The sequence below is a fragment of the Rhincodon typus genome, chromosome 17 (assembly GCF_021869965.1).
Source record: "Rhincodon typus isolate 14 chromosome 17, sRhiTyp1.1, whole genome shotgun sequence".
NCBI classification, from domain to species: domain Eukaryota; kingdom Metazoa; phylum Chordata; class Chondrichthyes; order Orectolobiformes; family Rhincodontidae; genus Rhincodon; species Rhincodon typus.
In genome coordinates, this window is record NC_063348.1 from 20,511,174 (window position 1) to 20,529,469 (window position 18,296).

Consider the following 18,296-nt stretch of genomic DNA (forward strand, 5'->3'; position numbering starts at 1 on the left):
CTGCCCATGGGCAGTGACCTCCATTCAGTCAGGAAAGGCACCTGTACATCTCTCAGGAGCAATACGCCCTTTCTCTGCTGGACGCCCTGCAAGAGAATCTCTAGGGAGGCATTCCTGAATATTGGAGATTCTGTCTGCTCTCAGATATTTCCAGGAGTGAATGGAGTCCAGAAAGTCCCAAATGGTCATTGGAGTTTCTTATCCACTGGGTCATAATGTTTGGCATTTTGCTTGCACATATGCAATGAACTGAAAAGAATGTAAATGCGTCAGACAACCTGACCCACCCTGAGCATAGGTACTTCCCATTTTTAGGTCCGGTACCACATTTAGCCTCCCAAAAAATAAGATTCTGACAGATGTATCTGTTTATATTAAATGCAGTGATGATTTCATGTTACTAGATAAAAAATAAACCTCACATGGAGCATTGAGGACATGTCTTAATTTAAATAATATTAAAGCTGTAGTTGGCATAGCTTTTTTGAGTCAAACACTACTGTCATTATGACATGTTTTGAATACTGCCTTATATTTTAGCTCGTGTATCATGTATCACAAAGACGCCAGCGTCCCCAGGGTTGGTGGCTCAGCAACACATAACTGCTGCTCCTGATTTTCTGTGACCCTTTGATCATTGGTGGTGGAAGGAATGGATTTCTGTGGTGCCAATCATATGGGCTACACCTGGATGGTGTCATGCTTCTTGAGTGTTGTTGGAGCTGCACTCATCATTTCTGGAGCATGCAGTACAATGTGATCTGTTTCATCTGTTTGTAGGCTCAAGGCCTTACCAGGGGCATGTCATTGCAGTTGCAGAATTTGGGTTAGTTCCAACTATTTGGGTTTTATATATTGACTGTACATTAGGGGTAGAATACTAAAGGAGATACAGGAGCAGAGTAACTTCGGTGCGCACACATATATGTGCACAGGGTAGGAAGACAGGTTGAGAGAGCAATTAATAGAGCACACAGTATCCTTGGATTTATTCATAGGGGCATAGAGTACACAAAGAAGACATGTAGTTCAAACTTGTATAAGTCACTGCTTAGACCTGAGCTTAAGCGTTGTGGACAGTTCTAGGTGCTTCATTATAGGAAGGATGGAAATGCATTGGAGAGAGTGCAGAAACAATTTACACGGATGGTTCCAGTGATGAGAAAGTTCATTTCTGAAGATAGATTGAAGAAGTTGGAACTGTTCTCCTTGAAGAGAACGCAGCTGAGTGGAGGTCTGACAGAGGTTATCAAAATCATGAGCGGCCTGGATGCAGTCAATAGGGCGAAGGTCTAAAAGGATCAAGAACCCAATGACACAGAAGTGAAGTGATTTGCACCGAAAGGCAAATATGATGTAAAAAAAAGATTTTTCACAGGAAGAATAATTAGGGTATGGAATGCACTGCCTGGAAGTGTGATGGATGAAATAACTCCACAGAGGCTGGTATTGTGTCATGAAACCATCCTTCACTTACACATGGAAAGTCCTTGACACTGATCCAGCTCCCTCAGAGCCAGCTCTCAGGGTGCTAGTATCTCTGACACTCCTGTTTATTTCTGTCAGCCAGGGGTCCCTGATTGGACCAGGTTAACAGCCCAATCAGGGAACATATATTCTATGAAGTCAACCTGACTGACGTCCTTACAATCACTACAGTGGAGACAGCTTCATTTGAGGAATTCAAGAGAGCTGAATGATTATTTGGATAGAGATAAACCATTTAGGACTGAGATGAGTTGAAATTTTTTCACCCAGAGAGGGTGCACCTGTGGAATTTTCCTCCACAGTAAGCAGTCAAGAACAAAATAGTGTATAATTTCAAGGAGGAGTTAGATTTAGCACTTGGAGCTAAAGGAATCAAAGGATATGGGGGAAAATTGGGAAGAACTATGGAATTGGATGGCCAGCCATGACCATTGTGAATGGTGGAGCAGATCTGTAGGGCCAAATGGCTTACCACTGCTCCTATTTTCTATATTTCAATATAAATAATGTGCAAGGATATGGGGAAAAAATACAGGAGATTGCGTTTGGTAATGATGCTTATTTGAAGAGTCAGTATAGGAACAATGGGCTGAATGCTCTTATTCTATGTCATAAGACTTTTGTGATTCCATGAACAGTTTGAAAATAGAAGATATCACAGTGCCTGAGTAGGATAATTAAAATCTCACCTTACGATAACAGCCTCATGAATTTCCATCGACCAGAACTTTTCTATTAGACCTTGGAATTGGCTGCTAGACTTTCAGAATCACTGCTTTATACCGAGTTTTGAACCTTGGCTTGTACTTAAAGTTCTTCAGGTTCAGAAATCATTCCTGATCAAATACTTAATACTCAAGCACCTGCATTGATTTAAGTATTTAAGAGTCTGCTTTATGGCTTTGCTTCTATCTGAACATGTTCTGAAAAGGCACTCAATCAATACATGTATGACAGGAATCATTGCACCTGTTCTCTGTAATCCCATTTGAGTCAGGTGTAATACTATAGCTTTCAGCAATAAATATTAATTATAGTTGGCAGCACCTTTTGAGACTCTGTGTCAGAAGGTGTTGAGTTCAAGCCCCACTGCCTTGAACGGAAAAGACAAGACAGACACTTCAACTGAGGGAGTACTGCACCTTGGAGTTAGTATCTTTTGAAAGTGAGCTCACAAATGCCCTCTCAGATGGATGCAAAAAATCCTATGACACTATTTTGAAGAAGCATAGGCAATTACACTTTCTGCCTGGCCAACATTTATTGGGAAAACCACAAAGCAGATTATGAATATCACGTTGATGTTTATGAGAGCTTGCTGTGCACAAATTGGCTGCCACATTCACCACATTGTACTACAGTTCAAATGTGCTTAATATTCCAAGTCACTTTATCTTCCTATGCATCTCTGCAGAATTCAGAAATATCTTGACTCCTTATGGCCAACTCCGAGTACATCATAGAATCCCTACAGTGTGGAAGAGGTCATTCGGCCCATTGAGTCTACACTGACTGAGACACATAACCCTGCATTTCCCATGGCTAATTCACCTATCCTGAACATCCCTGGACATATGGACAATTTAGCATGGCCAGTCCACCTAACCTGCACATCTTTGGATTGTGGGAGGAAACCGGAGCACCCGGAGAACACGGGGAGAATGTACAAAACTCCACAATCATCCCAGGGTGGAATTGAACCCAGGTCCCTGGTGCTGTGAGGCAGCAGTGCTAACCACTGAGCCACTGCGCCATCCTCTACTTGAACTTTGTTATTTAAATAATTTAGGAAAATCAATATATTAATATTCATTACAACTGTTATTTAATCCCTCTAATTGCAAACAAAATACTGAGTTTTACTATTCCATACGTGGTCACTCCTATGTCACATAATATCTTAGTGACAGATTTTCATGGTCACAATCAACACCAAATGGAGGTGGGACTGACTGACATAACCATCAAATGTAGCAGCTGGATGTTCTATCAATCAACCCTGCCCTTGGCCATTTTCACAAGGGCATAGGAAGGGAATGTGTCCCAGAAATTTCCTACTCCTGTGAGGGATAAAACCCACAGGATTGTAGGCTGACTGAGAACTCACATCAGGTAAGATTTTAATTTCATGGAGGCTGCTGGAGTTAGCAGCTATCAGGTTTTACACCGACTGCATTGAAGTTTGAACTGTAGATTGGAGGAAGGAAGTATTAAAAAGTCGAGTAAATGGTTTGCCTCCTGATGTTGTATTATTTCACAGAAAGGCATCAGATAGTTAAGACCACTGGGTGACATAAGGACATATTAATGCTCTAGTATAAACTGTTTCCATTTTACTCTACATGCATCCAGCTACTAGTCAGACTGCTAATCAAACAGTCAATTAATCAGCTTGTCCAGTATGTATATAATGTGACAGAAATTTAAGTTTTAAACAAATTGAACAAAGTCATGTAAAGATTATGGTTTTCATTAAATTAATACAGGTCAGGTATCTTTTATTCACAAAACCTCAGGACCAGTTGTTTTTCAAAGTGAAGGATATTTTAGGTTTTCAGATACAATAGATTTGCACAGTTTTAATCATTTGTTCAAACTGAGCAAACAGGGTTAAAATCAAGGTCACAGCGTCTGTTTAAATTCTGGGACCTGTCAAGTTCTGCCAATTGTGTAGGAAATCCTTGTCACCTTGCTTAATGAGTCAGTTAAATAATTCAGAATGGTTAGTACCTCCTGTGAGCGCTGCAACCAGCTATTATCGATCACATTGTGTGCATAACTGTGTATAAATAACTATTGGCAGAGCAGAAGAATCAGGCACAAAACAATCGCCAAAAGACTTACATTTACCAGGATGCGCTATTGTCCACTGTAGGTCCATTCGCGTCCAGTCAGGTCCTTTGCTTAACCCGAAGTGAGCCAAAAAGCAAAGTTTTTCTCCAAAGGGCGTGACATCAGCATCTGAAAGTCCATTTGAGTCCATTTCAATCCACTTTGAAAAAACCTTCGGTTTTTAGGTCTTTTCAGTTAATAACTGAATAAAGGATAAAGGTTACCCGACCTGTAGAAATTATTGCAAAGAGAATGCACTAAATGAACAACCTTGAACAAGGGCCGAGAAACCAATAAAAACAATTGTTGAAGTAACCAGGACTTGTAGGGATATTCAAACACCTGTGACAGAAGTCAGACATGAAGACTATTTGAGCCATAATAATTCATTAAAGTAACAGTATAAGCAAACTGATAAGATTTGTTTTTGTCGATGTGTAATGAATAACAACAGTCTGTTCCATTCTGTCACAGAGACAACTTACTAGGCAACGTACATATATCAAAAAAACACACAGGCAGACCAGCAGTCATTTTAGCACACAAGAAAGAATTATGTTCAAAGAGAATTCCCTTTTTGAAAAGTGGAGACATAGATATCTTAAAGGAACTATACTGGTTTGTGCATATAGAATTATTTATAAGTCAGAATGGGTCCAGTTCACTGTTTCCTGCTTCAGACAAAGTCAAGTCACAGGCAGACAGACTGGTAAAGAAGGCGTTTGGAATGCTTGCCTTCATTGCTCAGATCATTAAGTCTAGGAGTTGGTATTTCATCTTGCAGTTGTTCAGGATGTTGGTGAGGCCACTTTTGAGTACTGCATACAGTTCTGGTCGCCTTGCTATAGGAAGGATATTATTAAATTGGAGAGGATGCAGAAAAGATTTACAAGAATGTAACTGGGATTGGAGGGTCTGAGTTATAAGGAGAGGCTGGATAAGCTTGAACTTTTTTCACTGGAGCACAGAAGATTGAGGATGACCTTATAGATGTTTATAAAATCATGACGGGTATAGGTAAGGTGAATAGTAAAGGTCTTTTCCCTATGGTTGGGGAGTTCAAAACTAGAGGGCATAATTTTAAGATGAGCAGAGAAAGATTTAAAAGGGACCCGAGGGGCAACTTGTCACAAAGAGGATGATTCATAGGTGGAATTAACTGCCAGAGGAAGTAGTGGATGCAGGTAAAGTTACAACATTTAAGAGTTATTTGGATAGGTAAGTGAATAGGAAAGGTTTAGAAGAATATGGGACAGGCAAATGGGGCTAATTTATTTTGGGAAACTTGTCCAGCATGGACGAGTTGGATCAAAGGGTCTGTTTCTGTGCTGTATGACTCTATGACACAATGACATTCATCTTGGACAACAGTCTCGAATATCACAGGGCATGTTCCGTTGTTACCTGCCCACATCTCATTCATGGAGGTTGAAATTGGGCACATAACTTTAGCACATCACCAACCCACTTACATATCCTAGGGTGACTTCATGAATAGAAAAGGATTCTATGCCAGTAATGTACAAGTCATCTGTGATCATCAATACCACAACTTAGAAATCTGCGCCAGGTACTCTTGGAGCTGCCCCAATTTCTATATCCTTCAGAATTCCCAATTTCCTGCTTCATTTCAAAGACTGGATGCTTTACAAGGATGGTTACTGGGAGATGAAGGCTACCTGCTGCAACCGTGGCTGTTGACTTCATTAAGTAGGCCCCAGTCTGAGGCCAAATATAGACTCAATGCAGTCCATTCATGGAGTAGATGACAGGACTGTTGAAGATGAGGTTCTGATGCTTGGCTTGGCCTGGGAGACCTTGCAGTAAAATTCAGTCAGAGTGTACTGCATAATCCTACCATGCTGTATTCTGCACAGAAAAGGAACATTACCTTCAGCATGATAGAATTGCACAGTGTCAAGTTAACAAGCTAGCTAGGACTTAATTAACACCCAGTTCCAATAGATGACAGCTGGATACAGTGAACTTTCATTTACAGTAAATTTGTTGCGACTCAAAAGGGAAGAAATTTCTGTGTGTTCCCAAAATCAAATGCAGCTTTTATTAGTTTCCTTTTTTTGGTTTTGCTGCTTTTGAATAAAAGTGAACATTTTCTTTAGTTTGAAGGCTCTCCAGTATGTGAAGCTCCCACGCTGAGAAATGAGAAGGTATTAGCCGACATTGGGCATTTAGGAGAAAGTAGAGCTTTGTTGGACTGTGTTCTAAGATGGGATGACACCAGGGATGGGTAGCCTGTGTAGCTTGGTTCTTTAATAGCAATATATCTATGAATGTGTACTTGTAGTCGTAATGAAGTGCCAGCCATAAGCATTTCTCTTTGTTCCTTTCCCATGATGTGGACTGTAAAGCGCTGCTGGTGTTGGCAGTGTTTCACCTGGCGCACAGCTGGGCTTTCATAACTGACTTTTAAATGGTCATCCCATACAGATCTCAGCAATGGAGTGTATTCCTCCTCTGGTGAGTGGGATGATAGAATTAGCAGAGTGTCATAGAGTTTTGGTGCACAGCTAATGAGGTGAGTTCCAAAGAATAGCATGAGAAAACTCTGCAATAGTAGTACACTGCATTTGAAGAATATGAAGTGTCCAGTTGTGAGGGATACACATCCTGCCACAAGCAATTTTGACCATTTCATTGGTCGTTACAAATTGATAAGATCATAAGACCTTAAGACATAGGAGCAGAAATTAGGCCTTGCTGTAATAGACATTTCTAGAAGCTGAAGTAATCACAGGTGACCTTAGAAGTGTCACCTGCAGACCACACTCTCAAAGGCTGCAGGAGAGCAGGGAGCTGATTTCTTCTCACCTTCAACTGCAAGTATTTTCCAAGCAGCTTTTATATACAATGCTGCCCTTATTGGGTGATGTGGGGTGTGGAGGCGGCTGTGGAGTGGCAAGGTTTTCAGTAATCCTCCCACATTTACAACCTCCTTCTGCATTTGCGCGGAATGGCTTGTGCTGTGTAAATTAGAACAAAGGCCACTCTTTCAAAGCTCCATACAGAGGGATTCCACAGAATGCCTTGTTGGAGTCCTCCATGTCCCATCCTATGGTGGGCTATGTTAAACTGTGTGTCACCCAACTGCTGACCGCTCACCATTCTACTTCTCATATTCTCATTTCTCATATTCTCACGAGTTCAGTGGAGCCAGGAACAATGGATCCAGCCATGACAATGAAGCCACAGAGAAATGGAAGAGGAACAAATGTGCCAGCAAGCCCAGAACCTGCAGCAACCTCCAGCAGTGGCCAAATAGTCTCCAAATGAAGATGTCAGCCTGAAAATCCCCTCAGGATGTGGACGTGGTACATCAAGGATGATGGTTGCACTACATTTTAATGCCATTGGCTGCTTCCAAGGATCCACAACAGACCTGTGTAGAATTATATAACACTCAACCCACAAATGTATCAAGTCTGCTATCAATGCAATCTCTGAAAGATCACACTATTTGCATTATCATGTTTCTCTGTGACAAGACCAGGGCTGCAGCCCTGGCAGGAGGCTTTGCAAACGTAATTATATTCTCCCAGATACAAAGTGCTATAGACTATGCATATATTGCATTGAAAATATCGCATCATACTATTTTTTTTACTATATATGCCACATCATATTTTACCATAAATCAGCTTAGTATCAATTTTGGCAGGTTTCGTGGAGAAAGATGAAGTATAGAACTTGCAATTATTGCGTAACTATCACATCCTCGGGCTATCACATAAAGAAAATGATTTATTTTTCAATGTGTTGACTGTCGTTATGCAGTCAAATGAGGAAGGGTGTTTAAGAATGCATTAAAGCAATTTAGCCAGTCCCTGTGATTCAAAAGTTGATGAAGATTGCTGGTCTCGTTTATGGTTTTTGTATATTATGTCTTATGTAAACAATGCAATACATAAAATCTCAAACCTAGGATCTTTCTTCTGTTCACCGTTCTGCCAGAGCTACATATGAACTTTACTCATGTTTTCAGATCTGTTTCCAACATGCTGACACTTTCCCTTAAACTGCTACAGGACTTCAAGTTCTATAACAGTGGATCAATTACTCTCCTCTCTAGGGAAATGTGTCAGTTCCTAGTGGATATCAAGTTGTAACTGTTGCACAGCTCCTGATTGATCTATTCCAGAATCATTGTGAGTCTTTCTTGAAGGACAAGACAAATGTTTTAATAGCAATACTTGACCATCTGTTTCAGTGTCGAGTAATGATAGTCAGCTCTAGTTCTTGCAGCCTCGCAAGATGGCTGGAAGCAACAGACGTCAACAAGTATTTGAAGGAAATGCTAACAATAGATAATGAAAATCACCTCAAGCATAAGCTAAATAACAGAAGAGGTCAGTAATACTTTACAATTGGCAATATTTTAGTTTGCAAAAATAAAGTTAGTATTTTGGGCTTATGGTCAATAGCAGTCATTGTTGAGTGTGCGGGCATGCCACTACATATCTCAAAGTCTGCATCATTTGGCATCACAAGAGCAACATTATTGTTCCAAATTAATGGATTGTGCTAATTGCATTTTTCAATATCATTTATCACATCATTTTACAGTGTATGCTTTTCTTCTTTTTGAATTTTTGCACAATGAATCCAGTGCTATCTCCTTCACAAAAGATATGTTTTGTAACTGGATTGTGAGAAAACTGTGCACATATATTTAGTTTGCTGATTCTGGATTTTATATTTTTGAATCTTAACATCAGTTAGTATTCTCTGTGAATGGCGTTACTCAATGTCTGATGATCACAAGAGAAGCAATTACAAATATTTCCTAAAATGCTGCATGCTTTATCTTATATATTACACAAAGTAGGAAAGTTGCACAGGCAAAATTGATACTAAAGATCACACAACTCTGCACGGGCAGACTGTAGGGTTTGGAACATCCAGCAAATAGCATTCTCAGTTTCCACAGTCTTGCTGATCTCTGCATATGTGTACTTAGAGGCTACAGTTCATTGGAAGTTTGCTCCCATAAAGAAAATGTAGTTTTTATATGTGAATTCAATGTGACTATAATTAAAATCATTCCTTTTCTTTGTTCAAGATAAATAGAATTATCAGCACTGTACTCAGGATTAATTCAGGTCCTAAACTGAATGATAAAGCTTTTGTTTGATCAAGTGAAAGCACAAACAGAGCAGCGTAATTCTGCACTGTGCCTACAAATTAACTCCCAGATGTTTGAATCATAGAATACTTAGAGTGTGGAAGCAGGTCATTCAGCTCGTTGACTCCACACCAACCCTCCAAAGAGCATCCCATTCAGAACCAGCCCTACGTTTCCCATGGCTAATTCACCTACCTACACATCTCTGAACATTATGGGCAATTTAGCATGGCCAATCCACCTAACCTGCACATCTTTGGATTGTGGGAGGAAACCAGCACATGTGGAGGAAACCCATGCAGACATGGTGAGAATATGCAAGCTTCACATGGACAGTCACCCGAGGGTGGAATCGAACCTGGGTCCCTGGCAGTGTGAGGCAGCAGTGCTGACCAATGACCCTCCAGGCTGTTTGACGAAATACTCAGCATCTTTATAAAATATCCCAATATCACATACAATAGGATGCTTTGATTTTACGCAAATCTCTTTTTCATTGTAGTATGCTTTCATATTCTTTAACTCTTTCTTTTTTCTTATTCTTCTTCTGGGATTCACTACATTCAGTGGTATAACAACAACAATTATGGTCCTATGCCCTACTTCTCATTGATATGTCCAGAAATCACAGTGAATTGAAAGAAGATATTAAATTGCAGACTTATCTTTCAAATGATGATGGATTCGTTTGCCTATCTTTCTGGAAATGTCTGCTCCAAAATGAATTAAATTTGGCTTGTGCAAAACTGGTGTGATCCATGATTTGGAAAGGCAGTCCTGGCACCTATCAGTCAGCTGAATGGTTATAATCTCAAACCAAACCCTGCATCAGCATTTAATTTGCACAGGTAAAACATATGCCCACATAGATAAACACACCTATCTATATAATTAGTTTTACCCACAACTACATTTCTGTAATGCATCTGTTGGGGTTGGTTTAGCTCAGTTGGCTGACTGGTTGGTTTGCAATGTAGAGTGGTGCCAACAGTATGGATACAATTTCTGCACCAGCCGAGACTGCCATGAAAAGCTCCCCGTACCTGAGCTGTAGCAAACCTCAGGTTAAACCACCACCTCTCTATAATGAAGGACAAGCCCTGTGGTCTGGTAAGATTATGGCAACTCTGCCTTTTATTGCATCTGTTGCAGGTAGGCTCATGCAAAAGAACAACTTAAAGAAGCTGGGACAAAACCTTTGCAAGATCAATTTGTTTTACATTGTACTTCATCAAAAACTGTATAGTCGTACTTCTACAAGGAGTCTTTGTGATACGCTGTCAGCAGTACCATGTGATGTTAGAATTTAGAAGTTAGAGTAGACATTTAAAATTGGCAAGCATTTATCGTATTTGGAAATACCAGCTGTAATAATGCAAATAGTTGCGTATGGATTTTCTCTTTGCCTGAAGTGTAAACAATGAACAAGCAAAATCACAAATTCACTCTTTATAAACAGGCTTATACTTTCGGAGAAATCTTCTCTCACAAACATATAATCTATATATGATAGCACTGTGGTGAAATGACTTGTGTCAATTCAGGCTTCTATTTATCCCTAAACAAAGGATTTCCAGTTACCTTTTGATGTAGCAATGTCTGTTAACAACCTATTGTCACAGAAAAGTATATAAGCCTTCTTCTGAATTTAAGCTAGATAATGATATAACACTACAAAAATCAGAATTAATCTATTAATGAACAGATACAAATATTTCTGTGTGGGATTTCAGATAATGCTGAATATTACAAAATTCAGGATGAGCAGTATATAAATACACAAAACTTCGGATGAACTTAATTTCAAAAATGGATATTTATCCTTTCTCTCTCCCCATCATTAATATTCCTCACCAAAACCAGCACAGAAGTTACACTACCAAAAATTAAATTGTGCAAGAGTTCAACCTGCATAAAATAAACTATCCTGTCAAAACAAAACAGACCAACAGATCATTTTTAGTGAACAAACAATTTTCTTCCTGGATCTTGTGCTTTCAAGGGAAACAAAATATTGGGTGAATTCCAAAACCGGCAAGCAATGGCACCTACCAGTTCACTACCCAAGCAAAGACAGTCAAAATTGCCTCATCAGTGTGGAGAATTACCAGCATGAACTCTATCATGGAGAATACAGGCAATCAGGTACAGTACACTATGTGAAAGTTCCATCTTACTGCACTACTATGCAGTCCAGCATTTTAAAAAAAAAGTAGAATTCAATCCCTACCAATTCATCAACAATTAGAGAGTAAGGGAGTGATTAATTACTGCTGTGTTCACAGATTTGACTCAAGTACAAAAATGGAAAGAATAGCTGGGCATTGAGACATTAAAGCGACTCTTGGATAGGCCCATGGATGATTGTATAATGAAGGGTATGCAGGGTAGTTTGGTCTCAGTAGGATAATAGGCCAGCACAACATCGTGGGCCGAAGGGCCTGTACTGTGCTGTACTGTTCTATGTTCTATTAATGCCTTGTTTATGTGGAAAATGATTTCTCATAATTCAAACTATTGCAGACTTCTTTTCAGAATTAAATAAAATATTCTACTCTAAGGTAAGAAACAAAAGATTTATAAAGATATAAAAGTAAATAGCATCTCTGTGATGCTACGCAAATAACAACAATCTATTGTACTTAGCAATCGAGTGTTGGATTGAAACATGTAATTACACTCTTTGGGATACTCAACAGATAACGTCAATATACCAATACTTAAACAGAAATACCAAGTAAGTTGGCTTGGAGATTTTATGAGAACATTTTTTCTGTCTGACACCCAACTTCCATCTTTGGTTGCCTCCAGCAGTTCTCCAGCTGAAGACATGCTTGAAAATATCATGCAATTTCTGTGGGCATTCTATGACAGAGACCTGATTATGAATACAGCCTGAGAAAACATTTATTTATTAACTTGCTGTATAAAACCTTCAGCATGTTAGACCTTTTAACAGCGTCGAGGTAACATTTCCATAACCACCGATACTACTGTTACACTGAAGTTCAGCCAACGTCAGCAGACATTTAAATACACTGACTCAGTGAATTATGGCATTTAAGGGCCACTTGATTGGTCGTATTGCTGTATTTGACATGCAGCACAGTGTGAATTTTTAGGGACATTTTCTGTTTATTTTTGCAACAGTAAAAAATATTGAGAGAAGATGCAAGGACATTGATGGGCTCAAACCTGTGGACGAAATCAATATAGAAAATGCCTGAATGATTACTTCGTAAAAGCAGTCACAAGGAAAGACATAAGTAACAATACTGAACTCAGAGATAACTTTAGAAGAATTAATGATTTCAATATAACTGAAATGGAAGTTTCAGCTGAACTAAAATAGCTCAAAAGAAATTGAATCCCAAGAGACCGATGCTATTTTCTGCCAGAATGCTAAAAGAAACTTAGGGGAGATTCCTTTGACACTGATGTTGTGGGACAATTGTGGGAGTCAATGGGCATTGAGGAAGTACCAGGAGTTTAGAAACAGGATAATATATTTGCAATCAGAATGGTAAATGGATACAAACAAACATAGAACATTTTGTCTTACTTTAAAGACACCTAAAATAATTAAATTTATTCTTAAGTGTAAACTTGAGCCTTATTGTACAACATTAACTTTGTAAACTCTGCATAATTCCTTAAGCAGATTTTTTTGGCTGATCAACCTCCTTACTATTGTGTGGTTACGAGTATGTGATGGGAATAGGGTCACAGGACATGTCACTTTCAGGGATGGGATGCTATAGTCAGGTGATATGCTTTGTGGTTTTTCTGTATGTTATCCCACATAACATATGCCACAAAGAGTTGGGTTTGTATCCAGTCAGATATCTGCAGGTATGACATATCAGCCTTACACACACAGTCTGAGTTATTTGGTTACTTTGTTAACAGGTTTACCTTTATCACCTTTACACACCCACTTCCAGCAGAGTAAACCTACCCTGTCAAACCTATTGTCAGCTTAAAATCACAATCAAGAAATATTTCAGACAATTAAAGGAGCTTAGTTTTTTTTTATCCGTTATAGACTGTATCCTGCAATGAAATATCTGGGTTGCCCTCAAGGATTTTTCAAGCCAAGAAAATTATCTTAGGATAGAACATATCTACTAGGCTATTATGCAGAAACAACCTTTTTTTAAAGTTTACCGATATGAGAACTAAGAATTCTACATTAAGAATTGTAGCATACTGTTATCTGGATTTGGGATCATGAGGATTTAAAAGTATGAGACTACAACTCTTCTATAACTGTTAATGAAATTGATTGATGAAATGTATTGAACCAATTCTAAATTACACTACAATAATGAATACTACTTCATAAAATATCAAACATAGTTATAGTGGACAATGGGTTGAGTTTTACCATAAATCACGTGCAGATACAATGCTGCTCATTTTTCAACAAGGGCCATGGTAGAGCTAATCATAGGGCTGGCTCCAATACCTGGATTGGTCTAGGGACATTGCAGTAAATGTCCAGACAGGCTATGATGCATAAGACTAGCATGCTGTGCACTGCAATATTGGAACAAGTAAAGACAGAATGTGTTGGACACATTCTGTGAAAGTGACAGCAGTCTGCTAGGGAGGAAGATGAGGACATTAGACATGAGAAACATTACCTGTATAAGAATACAGCAGTGCAGCATCTGGTGCAACAAACCAGACAGGAGTTAGTTGAAACCAGATTCCAACTGATGTAAATTGGGTGAAGTAATCTTACATTGATTACAAATTTGTTGCTGCACAAATAGCAAGCAGCACTTTGTTCCAGAGCAAATGTAGCTCTTTTTGGGTTTTATTTTGGTTTTGCTGTTTTGAAGGCACTATGGTTGGGTAGCCTGTGTAGCTTAGTTCTTGTAACTGACATTACAATGAGAGTTGATCGGATAGGTAACATAAAATTGGAATACATTTATGAATCTGGGATTCCATTTGCAATGAATTGTCATCTGTGCCATCTATGTACCATCAGAATCTTTTACATTTCCCTCTCACTACATTAACTGTGAAGGCCTATTCACGGCTGGCAGCAAACCTGATGCAGAGCATGGGCTTTAAATATAGTGCTGGCAGCATGAATGTTGGAGGGATATGGCAATGGAGAGTGGTTCTCCTGCTGGTGAGTATTCAATAGTACCAGCAAGGTGCCAAAGAGGCATGGTGCATACATAATGAGGTGAGCAGAGTAAAATTGCCTGAGAAAACTCGCTGAGTCTCTCAGAGAGAAGCCCTCTGTGAAACTCCTTGAAATTGATAGTTTGCTGATTTTTGGTAAAATTCAGCTCATGACCCCTTATTTTCATAAAATCTCTGACAAGAAAATTCAGGCAAAATGTTGCAATTTCCTGGCACAAGTGGAAAACAGTGTAGTTGAGATGGAAGGGTAAGAAGTCAGAATTCCAATCTGAAGGCTCACACTGAATGAAGGAAGACTGAAACATGGAGAAGGCCTGCCCTTTGTGTTGTATGAAAGCAGCCATCCTATTTGATAACGTCTTCCCTGCACTAGAAGTAAATCATCCAGATTTTCCCATCGGCAGTAAAGTTGAGAATATCCCCAGTGACTGTGAATGTAATTGCTGGCGTACCTTTTTGCACACTTGCAGATGTGGGTCTTCAAGTTTTGACTGCATCAGATGCTTCTGTGTAGCTGCACAGGAGGGGCATTGGTGAAGAGGAGCAATGGAGGGGACATGCTTCATCAGCTGCTTTGTTGAGGTAAGCTTTTCTAGGGCCTAAGGATTTGAGTGGAGTTAGTGAGGGGGTAGGTGAGTAACAGTGGGTAATTGAGTGAGTGGTTAGCCAGGAGAGACAGTGGTTGGGTATGTGGGTGACTGGATGGACAAGTGAGTGAAAGAGAGTGATGGATGAGTGAGTGGATTGGTCAGGGAGTGATAGTTAAGTGGGTGGATGATCAGGTGATGAATGCATTACTAGGTGGGTGAGTTATTAAGTGGGTTAGAGTCATAGAGTCACAGAGTTCTACAGCACGGAGACAGGCCCTTCTGCCCAAACTTGTCAATGCCGACCATAATGTCCATCCACGCTAACACCACTTACCTGCACTTGGCCCATATCCTTCTAAAACTTTCCTATCCATGCATTTCATAGAATAGAATCCCTGCAGTGTGGAAACAGGCCCAATAAGTCCACACCGACCCTTACACCATCCCACCCAGACCCAACCCACCATAACCTACCTAATCTAACATCCCTGAACACTATGGACAATTTAGCATGGACAATCCACCTAATCTGCACATCCTTGGACTGTGGGAGGAAACCGGAGCATCCGGAGGAAACCCACGCAGACACAGGGAGAATGTGCAAACTCCACACCGACAGTTGCCTGAGGGTGGAATCGAACCTGGGTCCCTGGCGCTGTGAGGCAGAGTGCTAACCACTTAGCCACCGTGCCACCCCTAAAGGCATTTGTCCAAATGCCTTTTAAATGTTGTTAATATACCTGCCTCAACCACTTCTGCTGGCAGCTCATTCCATATGCCTACCACCCTCTGTATAAAAAAGCTGTTGAGATGTGAGTGGTTTGTCCAATTGGGGGATTGGTAAGACATTTGAGGGGGGTATATTTTTCAGGGAGTTGGCAAGGCAGGCTGGGGTTATGGTGAGTAGTCGTGTTAGGAGATTCATTGGACTGTGGGAATGGCTGATTGCAGAATGGGTTTCAGGTCAAGCCTGTGGATTGGGATAAGCTGAGGTGCTATGTGGTGGGTTTGGTGGATTTGGTTGCGACATTACTCACTGTGTAGATTAAGCAGTGTAATGATTCTAGTGTAATGATTTGGGTGACTATAAAGTGTTAGTCTCCAACACTGGGCTCAGTGTAAGAGACATTTATGGAAGGTTTAGGACAGCACAATCAGCCCATTTGAAGTTTAAACTTCACAAGCAATTACTAGGCATGGGCACAAGTCATGAGTTGATCAGGATCATAAAGTGCATCAGTGGTAGACATAGAGTCATACAATGCGGAAACAGACCCTTTTGTCCAACCAGTTAATGCCGAACATAATCCCAAACTGAACTAGTCCCACCTGCCTGTTCCTGGCCCATATCGCAGCAAACCGTTCCTATTCATTTATCCATCCAAATGTCTTTTAAACGTTGTAAATGTACCACAATCCACCACTTCATCAGGAAGTTCATTTCACACGCAAACCATCTTCTGTGTAAAAAATTGCTTCCTATTGTGTCTTTTTAAAATCTCTCTCCTCTCGCCTTAAAAGTGTACCCCCTCGTCTTGAAATTCCCCATCTTAGGGAAAAGACAACTACCATCAACTCAATCTATACCTCTCATTATTTTATAAACTTATACCAGGTCACCTCTTAACTTCCTATGCTCCAATGAAAAAAGCCCCAGTCTATCCAGCCTTTCATCATAAGTCAAACCCAGCAACTTCCTGGTAAATCTCTCCTGAACCCCCTCCAGCTTGATAATATTCTTCCTATAACTGGGCGACCTGAACTGGACACAGTATTCCACGTCTCAACATTCTCGCTTTTTCTGGCAGAAGTTGCAGTCTACAGTGTTTGCTATTTGCACGGATAATCCTCTGGCATGTAGGGAAGATAATATAAAATAGTTAACGTCAAACTGGAAATTTTAAAGCAAAAAAAAACATTAATTGTGCAAAACAGAAGCTAAATTTAAAAGGCATTTTCATAAATGGGAAAAGAGGAAACAGAAATTTTATGGATATTTTGAATACGAGAAAATAAAATATGACATGGAAAGTAGCAAATTGCAGAAGTTATAAAGAGTATGGTTGTGACTGAGGAGAGAAAATCTATTGGATTTGAAGAGTGGAGGAGAGTTAACATTGATTCTATTGTGTAACATTGCACTTGTCAATTGTTTTTATAGGTGTGGAATGTTTGACCCTGCACTGACCAGTTCCACTTGCAGGTTGCTGTACTCCTGCCACAAATATGACTTTGCAGGCAGCAAGATTACTTACACCCGCCTTGATGTTTTCCACTTTAGTATAAATTAGTCCACAGTGGCTGTATGTAGGGCATAAGTAATATGGTGTGCATTGAAACTAGATAAGCGATTGAAGCTAAACGGCTGTATTTGCTACTTGTAAAATAAATGTTTTCCCACCTTATCCAACAAGTGAAAGAACCATGACCTCTTAACAGTTTGTAAGGTAGGAGCAATAATTGAATGTGACAGCAATTAGCAGACATCTGAATTACTTTAAAATAGTTAAAGAAACTTTGGTTCTAATGACATCAACAGCAAAATATTTCAGATAGATTCATTCCATCCATCAATGTTGCTATCTGGAAAGCTAGTGGGTTACAAATATGGGCCTCAAATTTAACTCGAGTCAGAACGATGTTTTTCAATCCTCAAGTATGTTGCACCACTTATAAAACAATGTCAACCACCTTGTCTCCATCATTGTTTCGGCATGGCATTAAAAAATATAGGCTTTTGAGTGCCAGCTATTTACACAAATGCTGCTGGGCTTGGTTCTCACCAGGAATTTACACATTTGTTCACAGAGGTGGTTATTGATCAGTTGTTACATAAATTGTAGTCCTGTAGTAGCTTAAGGACTAGTGTGTGCAGTTGGAATATTGGAAGAGAGCTGAAAAATCACGACTGACAAAAACCTGCAGAAAGAAATGTCTCTGGCCTTTCAAACACACAGACAGAGTAATAAAGTTTATTGGGGAGCCTGAGAGAAGTGATCAGCCCCTTTAATAACGATGTCATGGTGGAGGGAGTTGCCTAATGGAGTTAATATCACATCCACCTCCTCCTCTCAATCATTTCA

At 39.8% G+C, this 18,296-nt stretch overlaps 1 long non-coding RNA gene across 1 annotated transcript in view; it reads left to right on the forward strand.

The window, feature by feature from the left end:
• LOC125485240 overlaps nt 1-17,536 on the forward strand; it is a 42,069-nt gene extending 24,533 nt beyond the window's left edge. Inside the window, exons 4-5 of the long non-coding RNA XR_007263978.1 lie at nt 15,094-15,205; nt 17,375-17,536. This is a non-coding gene — a long non-coding RNA (uncharacterized LOC125485240). The remainder of the gene's footprint in view (nt 1-15,093; nt 15,206-17,374) is intronic.
• Nucleotides 17,537-18,296: the final 760 nt, after the last annotated feature.